This window comes from Bos indicus, chromosome 10 (genome assembly GCF_029378745.1).
Source record: "Bos indicus isolate NIAB-ARS_2022 breed Sahiwal x Tharparkar chromosome 10, NIAB-ARS_B.indTharparkar_mat_pri_1.0, whole genome shotgun sequence".
Classification (NCBI taxonomy): Eukaryota; Metazoa; Chordata; class Mammalia; order Artiodactyla; family Bovidae; genus Bos; species Bos indicus.
Genome location: NC_091769.1, coordinates 66,336,633 through 66,349,724, shown reverse-complemented (window position 1 = coordinate 66,349,724; position 13,092 = coordinate 66,336,633). Strand labels below are relative to the sequence as shown.

At 40.8% G+C, this 13,092-nt stretch overlaps 1 non-coding gene across 1 annotated transcript; it reads right to left on the bottom strand.

Moving 5' to 3' along the window:
• Nucleotides 1-1,936: 1,936 nt before the first annotated feature.
• Nucleotides 1,937-2,009, bottom strand: TRNAS-AGA (transfer RNA serine (anticodon AGA)). Its single transcript has one exon. It is a non-coding gene; the product is annotated as a tRNA-Ser (tRNA).
• Between the last annotated feature and the right edge of the window lie 11,083 nt (nucleotides 2,010-13,092).

Below are 13,092 nucleotides of genomic sequence, written 5' to 3'. Positions count from 1 at the left end.
GGCCACAGTTTCAGCTGGTTATTGCCATGGAGGAGTTCATCCCTGGTATTGTCAGATCTTCTGAACTGAGAGAAGTGAAAAACTTAAAGATTTTATGTGAAATTTCTCAGTTTAAAAATGTTGATGCAACTGTTTCAAAATACTATTTAAACCAGACAAAATATGTCAGAAGTTTGCAACCCTTGATGTAGAAAGTGAGAACAGGGCAGAGTTGCCTCATAATCTTAGAGTGAAGGTAAATGTTATGAGATTCTTGAATGAAGAGGGAAGGGTGACTATCTACCCCTGCTGATAGTTGATCTCAGAGTTAAATAGCATCAATAGCATCAATATATACAATCAGTACGGGATGTACTGGGGCACTGGGCATTCTTGGCAACTGCTCTTTCTGTGCTTTTCATATCCTGCATGGCTTTCTCTCCCCTCTTTTACATTGAAACAAGATGTAAATGGTTAGATCCTTGGCTTAAAACTAATTTACAAACTCTCCCTAATCGCTGGTAGAAAGCTGTGGCAGGGACTTGGGATCTACTTGTGGAAACTGGAGAGTAACACATAAGTCCCTAAAATGTGTGAGCCTGTGCTCCAATGACTTTAGAAGGGCCTCCATCTTGCCACGTACAAGAATCTGGCTCTGTCTCCTCCACCTCTCATCCTCATTTAGAAAAAAGGAAGCCATCTCATAGCATTTATGTGTTCATTCTGTATACCTGAAAATTGGCAAAGACCCTCACCACTGCATTCCTTTTTAAGTCAACTTATAAGAAAAGGTGAGACTTCCCTGGTGGTGTGGTGGCTAAGACTCCAAGTTCCCAATGCAGGGGGCCAGGTTCAATCCCTGGTCAGGGAACTAGATCCAAATTGCCACAACTAAGACCCAATGCAGCCAGATAAGAAAATAATATTTTTTGAAAAAGAAAAGTTTTTTTTTTTTTTTTTTTAATGAGGGCAGTGAAGTTTCAGCTTGGCAACCTAGGAATGATTAGCAAATTTATAGATGTAGTGCTTCCTTACATGTTACTATTTTCTCCAAATTTTCTGCAGTGATTACTTATATTTTTTAATAATCCAGAAGGGGACAGTTTAGGAAAAAATTTTTTTGCCAAAGGATGAATTAAACTATATGTCTATTTTAAGAGACAAGTCAGAAGAGAGAAAACAAAGCAGCAATGATGAGGATTCTCAGGGTTTCGGAGAGCATAGATTTCCTAGCACTGTCTGCCCTCTATTTTCCTCCTGTTTATTTCTCTGGTCCCTGCCTCCCCCTCAATCATACATCAGCAATGATACTGCACTTCTGGGGTTCAGGGGGCAGGCATTTGGAGACATTATTAGAACTGCTCTGTAATCAAACATGGCCAAATTGTGATCGTTAAAGATTTACATAACAATTAGAGTGGGCTTTTTGGTGGGGTGGGGGGCGAGGAAAGAAAGCAGCTCAACTTGGGATGAGAATGAAGAAAGAAATCTCTATGAAGGCTTGATGAATGTGTTCCCTGCTGATTACAACCTGATCATATTTACTGAGGAAGAGTCCAGAAAACTGCAGGTGCTGTCCAAACTCTTAGCCGTTGTCTGTGAACTTTATCCTGCTGAAAAAGTTATGTTGGTATCCAACTATACACAAACTTTGGATATTTTACAAGAAGTATGCAAGTGTCATGGATATGCTTATACAGGACTTGATGGACAGACCCCCAGTTTCTCAAAGGCAGCAAATTGTTGATGGCTTTAATAGTAAATACCTGTCTGATCTTATTTTTTTGTTAAGTTCAAAAGCTGATGGTGTGGGACTTAACCTTATTGGAAAGTGAAGTTGCTCAGTCGTGTCCAACTCTTTGCAACCCCATGGACTGTGGCCCACCAGGAACCTACGTCCACGGGATTTTTCAAGCAAGAGTACTGGAGTGGGTTTTCATTTCCTTCTCCAGGGGAGCTTCCTGACTCAGGGATCAAACCTGGGTCTCCTGCATTCTAGGCAGACGCTCTACCATCTGAGCCACCAGGGAGGATCTCACTTAATTCTCTATGACATTGATTGGAATCCAGCTACTGATATCCAGGCAATGTCTAGAGTGTGGAGAGATGGTCAGAAGCACCCTGTACATATTTCCAGGCTCCTCCTAACAGGCACAATAGAGGAAAAGATCTATCAAAGACAGATCAGTAAACAAGGTCTTTCTGGGGCAGTTGTAGACTTATCCAAGACATCTGATTATATTCAGTTTTCAGTGGAAGAACTTAAAAATTTGTTCACATTGCATGAAAGTTCACATTGCATTACTCATGACCTGCTTGGCTGTGAATATCCAGGAGAAAATCATACAGGTGACTTATTGGAAAAACTCCCTGAGTCTAGAAATTGTCAGCTTGGTCCACATCAACAGAAGTCTAACTCCCTGAAGCCTCTCTCCATGTCACAACTGAAGCAGTGGAAACACTTTCCTGGAGATCATTTAAATCTTACAGATCCTTTTCTTGAAAGAATAAGAGAAAATGTATCATTGTTTTTTCAAAATATAACCAAACTATTGCTATATAATGAAATATTGCTTTATGACATTACTTTGCTTCCCCCTTTAAAAAGTTAATCTAGTAAGTAATTTGGGGAAACAAATAGAATTATTTTAATTACAATAATATATTTTGTTGCATGCTATATTGTAGTTTTGATACACTAGTCAAAATTGACTTCTTTAATGTTTTGTATATGTTCCTAAATATTGAAACATTAAAGACATACTTCTATCATCCTATTAAAAAAAAAAAAGAGTCAAATAACTAACAGATAGATTAAGAAGCTACCAGTGAAAATGGATAGAGCTTCAGCTCAGGAGTCAACAAATCTGAGGTTTAATTCCTGTTTTTCCACTTAACCTTAATTTCTGGGCACTCAGTCTTTTCTTCTGTCAAATGGGGATGAGCATACCAATGTTTCAGAGTAATTGTAAAGATTAATGACAAGTTATGTGACACATGACAAGTTCTGAATAAATGTAATCATGGTGGGACAGTGATTTTGTTTAATGTACTACTCAACATCAGATTCATTTTGGCAAGCCCTGATAAACATTTGAATTCACGTGTGTTCATGAGAACAAACCATCTTGATGTAAATAGATAGCTCTAAAGTTTGTCTCTGTTTCTCCTGCCAAAGTGTCTCAGCAGAGCACTACAAAACCATATTGGGTGGTTTGGGGACCTGTACAAATTCTGGGACAAAATTTTAGTTTTTCTCTTGTGTGGGGTACTATGCCATTTCTAAAGAATCTATGGTTGAATTTACAGAGTCATTTGTAATTTTAGTAAATTTAGTTGCTCTTACATCTTCAAATTTAAAAGTTACAATCATTTTGGTTTTTTTCCAGAGTTCTATAGAACAAAAGCAATCGTTTTTGAACAAACTTGAAAATTGTATTAAAGATTGTGACACTTTTAATAATGCTTTGCACAAACCCAATAAATACTTATGTATTATTAGATGCCCACCCAACCTCCTTAAACAATGGCCACACTACAGAATCTAATGGAAAAGTGCCTTTTGTGAAGTTTCTTCCACACTGTAGAATTAAGGCATTAAAAGATGCCAACAGCTTCAGAACTAATTTCATAAACTACTTAAGCATTTCCATAGCCTGTTTGCTGCTATTTTTCTTAACAGCATTTAAATTAAAACTTACTATGCCAGCTTAATGAGTTTTTCTTTTTTCTTTTTCTTTCTTTTCTTTTCTTTTTTTTTTTTTTTTTTTAAAGAAATGCTGTTTAGACTAACAGCATGTTTAGATTTATGCACTCGTCTCCCTCCAGCCCACCACCACTGTCTATTCTGCCTGCCTGGACCATTGCAGTTGGCTCCTATCTGGCTTTCCTGTCTCTCACACTCTGCTCTTGCATACTGCAGTCTTTGTAAAATATCAATCTACTCTGAGCCTGTGACCTACTAGATAACAAGAGCTATTGAGCACTCACTGTGCCTAGCATTGTGTTCAGCACTTTACATTCATCATTATCTCATTTAATCCTTGAAACAATCCCATGAGATAATCTCCATTTTGTAAAAAAGCAAAGGGAGGGCTCAGAGAGGTTAAGTAAATTGTGCAAGTAAATTGTAGATTACATCTTGGATTTCATTCATCCACTTAATTACACACACTCCTCCCTGACTACAGCCGTGGCAACATAACAGCAGAATGCAGTGTGGTGACACCTTAGTCACATGCTATCTTCATGTCTGGGATGCCCTCACCCACTTGGTACTCAAATGGGGTCTCAGCACTGCGAAGCCCTACCAGATATCCCTCCACCTCCCAACTTAGTCCCAGAGGCACACCTTCCCGCATGCTGCTTTGCCATCCTTAGTTTATCTGTCTCTGTCTCATCAAATGTCGTGAGGGCTGGGAGTTAATCATACTGTGTTTGTATTCATTTACACATAGCCTGGGAAGTAGTAGAAACTCAGTAAGTGTTTGTAAAATAAATGCTGAGATTCTCAAGAGTGTCTTACTGATCTTTATATCCCCTCAAACCAAGCTGCAAAACCAGGAGGTCAACCTGGATGGGACAGATTGATTGAGAGGCAGTCTGATGGGCTACAGAAGTGGAGTGTCATAAGCCATGGGCAGAGAGTAGACAGCCATGCCAAAACTGGGGATAGAGAAACCCAGTTAGGGGCCAGCTGGACAAAGAGGGGGATGGCTATGGAGCAAGTAGAGATGGTAGAGTGTATTAGGGTTCTCTCGAGAAACAGAACCAAATACAAAAAGGAATTTATTAAAAGGAATTATGGCTCACACTGTTACAGAAGCTATAAGTCCCAAGATCTATTCAGAATGCTGGAGACCTAGGAGAGCCCATGATGTAGTTCAGTCTGAGTGGCAGCATGCTTAAGACACAGGAGGAGCCAACGTTTCCATTTGAGGGGGGATCCTGGGTTTTTTCCCCTGCCTTTGGACTCAAAGACACTCAGGCAGGAGGAATTTCCTCTTACTCTCAGGAAATTCAGCCTTTTTGTTCTACTCAGGCCTTGAACTGATTAGATGGGGCCCGCCTGCCTTGAGGAGGGCAATCTGCTTAATTCATTCTACCAATTCAAATGTCATGCAGAAACACCCTCACAGACAAACTAAGGATACTGTCTGACCAAATGTCCGGGCACCTTGTGGCCCTGTCAGGTTGAAACATAAAATTAACCAGGTGGTGAATAGGTTGGAGTAGAGTTCTCCCAGGAAGACCTCGTGGGCACAGGTTTCCATCAGAGTCCCTCTTTTATCTGCATAGTTCTTAAAGTGTCCCTTCCCAACAGTCAACAGCCTGAGGAACCTATTACTTCTCTCCACTCTGCCCTCAAACCTGTTCCTTCTGTGCACTTCTCTCCTCAAATTTCCAGCCACACAGGCCTTATTTTGGAGTCATCCTTAATTCATCCTGTCCTTGGTACAAACATTTAAAGTTGCCAAGACCTTTCAGCTCTTCTCGTACAATACTTCCCGCATGCCTCATCTTCCTTCACTGTTGCTGCTCTCCTACTGTAGAATGACGAATACTCAGTTTTTTAAATGGGAAGAACTGGGTGAGGCGGGTCACAGTCTGGTGGCGAAGGAGATTTGGAAGACTAGTTTTGAAGCTGCCTTCACGGGATAAAATGAAATTTTCTTTAGGTTGTATGTTATACAATCATACGGCAAAGTTTTATACAAGGTATGCTTTATAATAATTGAGGAAGTGTTCATCGTATATACTAAAATTTTGTGGTGGAGATTATGATGGGGAGACCCTATTTTATATAGCAACTATTAGAATTGTTTCTTAAACAGTTTCTTTCACTCCAAGCACTTTCTCTTTTGTTACTGGATAAATCTTCCTAAAGCACAGCTTCAATACTATTACTACTCAAAAACCTTCACTGGCTCCCCACTGCCTATTAAATAAGCAACAGTCTGTAAATGGACTCTGTGGCCCTTCAAAATATGGATTCCACTCATTTTTTCTGACTATGTATCCTATGAATCACCATTGCTTCTTGTGCCAACCAGGAATGCATTTGGATACAAATATCAAGTATATCCAGTGTATGCTGGCTTAAACAAATAGAGAACTATTTTTCTCATTTAAGAAATTAATAGGTCTGCAGTCCAGGGCTAGTGCAAGTATTCAACAATGGATGCAAACTCCTTCTGTTTCTCTGTTCCATCATACAAGCATACGGCTTTGACCTTGAGGTTTCCCTGGTGGCTCAGACGGTAAAGAGTCTGCCTGCAATGAGGGAGACCCAGGTTTGATCCCTAGGTCTGGAAGATCCCCTGGAGAAGGAAATGGCAACTCACTCCAGTATTCTTGCCTGGAAAATCCCATGGACGGAGGAGCCTGGTGGGCTATAGTGCATAGGGTCCCAAAGAGTCGGACACGACTGAGTGACTTTCACTTTCATAACCTCAAGATGTACTTCCAGGCATCTCACCTACATTCCAAGTAGGAGAAAGAAGAGACAGCAAAGGGCAAAAGTTGAAGGAAGGTGCATGCTAATTTAACCTGTCCTGTTTTTATGGATAAAGTGAATACTTTGCTAGAATGCTAACCTAGCAATCTTCTGCTTATGACTCAATGATCAGAAGAGTGTCACACGGTGGAAGGTGACTGGGGGAGGCAGAATTGTAGATGGAGGTGGGCCAGCCAGTCAGTAGTACCTGCCACACACACACCTACTCTAATTAGGTGGCTCACTCACCTTACTCCACATCTGCCTTCACATCATTTCCTCTGCCTTCAATATTTGCCCTGCCCCCTGTTTGTTGAAGGCCTTTCATTTTTTCCTTTCAAGTCTAGATGAAATACTGCTTTCCCCAAGTTGTCTTCCTGATCTCCCTCAAACCTCTCTGATAAAGTTTCTCCTTCTGAGATCAATCACTGTTTGATTTTCTGTTGTACCTGGAATACTCACACTGTACTCTGGTTAGTTAGATGTGTTTCATCTCCCTGTCTATATATTGAAGTCCAAGAGAACAGGGAACATGCCCCATTCATCTTTGTATTTCTAAGACAACTCAGCACAGAGTAGGTATTCAATAAGTATTGGATGAATGCACACATCTTCTGCCATATTCCATTCTGAACAGACAAGTGTGCGGCACCCACACTGTGTCTGTAATGGCCCCTCTCATCCAAGTTAAAGGAGAACATGTGCAGTCCTCTGTGAGTACTGGCTGCTGTCCTCTGTCCTCAGCCAAAGCAAGGACATCTGTGGTGGTAACATGACTATCTACCCATGCTTCTTATGTCCCTTTGGTCAAATGTGCAGCTGTTTCCTGGGTGGGAAAGTAAGAGAACAGTAAAAATCAGACAAAATAACAGCACTTTTAACAGGAGTCTTGTGAATGTATTAGGCATAAATGAAGAACTTTGTGCTACAATATAAGCAATAATAATATTAATACCAACTAATACCATTTATTAAATTCCTTATGCCAAGTACAGAATTTTGTATGCATTGTCCCTTGGATTCCTCATAAGAACATACTCATTTATTAAATAAGGAAACCAAGTTGCAGAAAGATTAGGCAATTTGCCCAGGGTTACAAAGCTTCTAGACGGCAAAGCTGGAGAGACACTCATTTCTTAGTACAAGCCTGTGAAGGGAAAAGCTGCAACCCAGAGAAGTCAAGTGACCTGCCCAAGGCTGTGCAGTGTAGTGGTTAAGAGGATGGGCTCTAGAGTTAGACTTCCTGGGTGGGAATCCTCATGTGACCTGGGGCAAATTGTTGAAAGTTTCTATGCCTCAGTTTCCTCATCTGTAAAACAGGGGTTCCAGTTGCTTCATAGGTTCTTATGAAAACAAAATGAGTAAGTATACTTATTGAGACTGGCCTATCACCTGATCCAAACTAAGTATTTGGTAGCTTAGCCAGGGCAGGGCTGCCACTAGCCTGTGTGATACAGTGGCCTGAGGACAGCTTGCCTGGTGTATGAGTGGAGGAAAGTTGGACATTCGGATATATTTTGGTCCTTCTGGAGAAAAGAAATGAATACTGCTTTCTGGCTGTCCCTGGTAGGAGTCCTGCTTCTCCTCCAAAAGGGACTCCTAGGTTTACTGACCCCGTGCTTCAGAAAGTCACATCTTTTGAACAGAATAATGGTGCTGTCTGGATTTCTGTCCACTGCCAGCTTTAATTGACCCAGAGAATTAGTAGGCTTCTGGCTCTGAAATGGTTTGGGGGAAGGACCTTCATTTGGTATGCACTAAGATCTGTGGAGTTACCTTTGATATTTCCTCAGTAAATGCAATTTTGTTTTGTTTAAGGTGCTTTCCTTATCTTGGTAACTAGCCTCCAAAGATGGTCCTGCAATGAGCCATGCCTCTTGGTATTCACACTTTTGTGTAGGCCCCTCCCTCAATCAATCTAGGCAGTCTTTATGTATGGTAGATAGATACGATATAATATGGTAGACACGATATGATAGAATATGGTAGTAGTGACATTTATAATTTCTGAGACTAGGTCATAGTAAGTCTAGTAGCCTCTGCCTTGGGTTCTTTGAAAGCATGCTCTGGAAGAAGCCAGCTGCTGTGTAAGAAGTTCAGCTACTACGAGACCAGTCTGCTGTAATAAAGCCATGCTATCCATGCTGAGAGGCTACATGGAGACAAAGCCCCCCAGTAATTCCAGCCTTCCAGGTGAGGTGTCAGATATGTAGGAAAGAAGCCATCTTCGACATCCTGCCCAGCTGAGCCCCCAGATATCTGTAGCCCCATCCACCATCTGACTGCAGCTGCACAAAACCCAAGCAAGAGCCCAGTGAACCTATAGAACTACAAGAGATGACAGTACAATGTTATTTTAATCCACACTGTTTTGGGATCACTAAGAAGCACTAGATAACTGAAACACTCATTATTCCCTAAAGCTGCTGGTACAGTTAAGACACACTCAGATCCAATCCACAGATGAAGGTGGTAAGCTGCTTCTTTATATTAAATTAGATTTTGTGGCAAATATACAAATCTGGACCAAAGTCTACATGCAAAACTTTTGTAATTCTTTCCATTTTTCCTTAATAGGAGAAATACTATTTTAACACCATCTATTACATGTTTGTCTATCTGACTGTCACTTGCCTTCCCCTTTTCAATATATGCTCCAAGATGGCAATGATTTCATATGTTTTACTATCCTTTGTATCCTCATTCCTGGTTACAGTAGTTGATTTATACTAGGTCTACAGTAAGTATTTGTTGAATTAATAAACACTTGAGGAGAGAGAAGATGAATGTATCACAGATGAAGCTAATATGTTATAAAATGTTCATGTAATAAATATATTCAGCCTACAGAAAACATCTCACATTGGCTTCAAGAATAAAATATGACATATGAAGATATTAATGATATGTTAAGTAAAAAGGCTAGGTTTTTAAAACCAGTTTTCAAAGCAATAAGAACAAGCATAATTCCATTTTTAAAAAACCTTATTTTTTGCAACTCTTTCTGTATATTTGCAGAAAGAGTCTAAAAGCGTTTTTGTCAAACTAATGGCAATATTATCTGTGGGTAAAAAGTTCAGAAGGGAATTTTGTTTTTTTCTTAGCGCCTTTCACATGCATTCTAAAATGTTTAAAATAAAATTGTATAGTTTTATAATCAGGAAAAATGTTATTTAATACAACTAACTTGGAGCATTGATATACCTCTTTTTCTTGTATTTTTCTGTATTTCCTGAGACCATAAAATCAAAGTCTTTCAATTCCTTCTCAAACAGTTATATATGTTTCATGTATATTTGTTCCATCCAACCTCCAGTAGAGTCAAAATACAGCACTTCTGCCTACATGAATAACAGCAACAACAAAAGTAGAAATAATCTGTTTATAGCTCAAGTGAATTCCTAGAAGAGTTTCTGCTGTTCAGATCACTGAGGGATTGCTTGCAGAATCATGAACACTGATAAGATGGAGCATTCCTTGGCTATAATCCGAGTTTCTCAAATAGAGCAGCAAATACTACATTTATAATTATGTGGAAGCAAACTTTCTAACCCCTTGTGAAAGTAGCAAATGGCAGCAAATTCTTGTTTGCTTATATAGTTCAAAACTCATTAGAGAATGAAGGGGAAAATGCTTGCCTTTAAGCTAGAGAAACTCCATTGCAGACATGATACACATGGGGAAGGAGCAGCACCCTGGCCACGTCCACATTCTGAATGTTTTCCTAGTAGCACCACCAGTGGCTGCACCTTCCCTTCTATGATTTACAATGAAGAACATATGCAGTTTATGCAAAACTGTCTTTTCCTGCATTACAAATGGTACTAGAGACCAGATATGCTCATGGCAATGAATGGTAGGAATTGCAGCTCCTTCCCAGAAGTAGTATGTCTTAAGGTGACTCCTGCTGGTTCTTTGCACTAGTAATAAAGAATCCACCTGCCAGTGCAGGAGACAGAGACGTAAGAGATGCAGTTTTGATCCCTGGGTCAGGAAGATCCCCTGGAGGAGGGCACAGCAACCCACTCCACTGCTCTTGCCTGGAGAATCTCATGGACAGAGGAGCCTGGTGGGCTATAGTCCATAGAGTCTCAAAGAGTCCAACATGACTGAAGCGACTTAGCATGGCATGGCTGGTTCTTTAAATGCTCCATCTTTGGACAGTAAGCATTGTTTAATGGGGAAAATGTGGTGATTAGCCTCATTGATGACCAGACACAGAATCTATATATCATAAAGGCTCTTCAAACCTGACTTTCCTCCTAGATTTTCTATCTGCATGGATGGCTACAAGCAATAGAATCTTCCTTACCTCCTCATTCTGTGTCTCCCTCACCTAGAAGTTAGTGTCAGCTAACCCTCAGACAAGTCCTCAGTCTCTAGTTTGTCTCTTGTTTCAGTGTTCTGACTAGGGTTCAGTTCAGTTCAGCTCATTCTTGTCCGACTCTTTGCGACCCCGTGGACTGCAGCATGCCAGGCCTCCTTGTCCATCACCAACTCCCAGAGCTTACTCAAACTCATGTCCATTGAGTCAGTGATGCCATACAACCATCTCATCCTCTGTTGTCCCCTTCTTCTCCTGCCTTCAATCTTTCCCAGCATCAGGGTCTTTCCAAATGAGTCAGTTCTTCACATCAGGTGACAAAGTATTGGAGTTTCAGCTTCAGCATCAGCCCTTCCAATGAATATTAGGACTGATTGCCTTTAGGATGGACTGGTTAGATCTCCTTGCAGTCCAAGGGACTCTCAAGAGTCTTCTCCAACACCACAGTTCAAAAGCATCAATTCTTTGGTGCTCAGCTTTCTTTATAGTCCATCTCTCACATCCATACACGACTACTGGAAAAACCATAGCTTTGACTTGTTGGCAAGTAATGTCTCTACTTTTTAATATGCTCTCTAGGTTGGTCATAACTTTTCTTCTGAGGAGCAAATGTCTTTTAATTTCATGGCTGCAGTCACCATCTGCACTGATTTTGGAGCCCCCCCGCCCCAAATAAAGTCTCTCACTGTTTCCATTGTTTCCCCATCTATCTGCCATGAAGTGATGGGACCAGATGCCATGATCTGTTTTATGAATGTTGAGCTTTAAGCCAACTTTTTCACTCTCCTTTTTCACTTTCATCAAGAGGCTGTTTAGTTCTTCTTTGCTTTCTGTCATAAGGGTGGTGTCATCTGCATATCTTGATTCCAGCTTGTGTTTCAACCAGCCCAGAGTTTCTCATGATGTACTCTGCATATAAGTGAAATAAGCAGCATGACAATATACAGCCTTGATGTACTCCTTTCCCTATTTGGAACCAGTCTGTTGTTCCATGTCCAGTTCTAACTGTTGCTTCCTGACCTGCATACAGATTTCTCAAAGAGTCAGGTCAGGTGGTCTGGTATGCCTGTTTCTTTAAGAATTTTCCACAGTTTGAACCAGGGTTCAGGATCTCATCATCTCTTACCAAGACTAATGCACCAAATTCCTAATTCCACTCCTAACAGATACTTTCTGTACATCTTTCCCACCAGATTAGGGAGTGTTCTTTAAACATTGAGAACAAGTTCTATAGGCCTTTAAATTTCCCAAAGATCATTGTTCCTAATAGGTGCTCAATAAATGATTCTTGCTCCCTGGTTTGCTTGCTTGGCATGGAAAATCACTGGGACTGAGAAACTGAAGACCTGGGTTATGGCCCTCTATATGAATTACCTATGACTGCCTCACAGATCCCAATGACTTAAGGTAACAACAGTCATTGATTATTTCTCACATTTCCTGTGGATGAAGAATTTGAATAGGGCATAGTGAATAGGGCATAGTGTGGGTACTTATTTTTCCTAAGATGCAACTAACATCTGCAGCCTTAGTTGGGAAGACTTGAAAGTTGGGGGTAATGAATAGCTGGGGACTGGAATCATCTGGAGGTCTCTTTATTTACATGGGTGGTGGTCATCTGAGGCCACTGCTGGTTACCAGCCAGAACATCTGTACGGCATGGCCTCTCTATGTTGCCTCTTTGCTTGGGTCACCTCATAGCATGGCAGTGGCAATTGGCTTCTCAAAGCAAGTGATCCAGGACAACCAGCTGGAAGCAGTGTTACTTTCATAGCCTAGTCTTGAAAGGCACATAGCTCAGTTCTGCTGTAGTCATGCGCTTACCCAGTGTGACAGGCAGAATAATAACCCCCTAAAGATATCCATGTCCTCATCCCCAAACCTGTGACTATGTTACCTTACCTGGCAAAAGGGATTTTGCAGATGTGATTAAGTTAAGGACCTTGAGATGAGGAGATTATCCTGGATTATCTGGGTGGGCCCAGTGTAATCACAAGTGTCCTTATAAACAAGGAGGCAGAAGGGTCAGAGCCAGAGAAGGAAATGTGATGCAGAAGCAGAGGACAGAGTGATGCTGGCCAGGAGCCAAGGAATGCCGGAAGCCTCTAGAAGCTGGAAAAGGCACTAAAACAAACTCCCCCCTGGAGCCTCTAGAAGGAACGCAGTCCCTTAACACCTTCACTTTAGCCTAAGAAGACCCATTTTGGAATTCTGATCTCCAGAACTGTAAAATAATATATTTGTATTGTTTCAGGCCGTTAAGTTTGTGCTACTTTGTTACAGCAGCAATAGA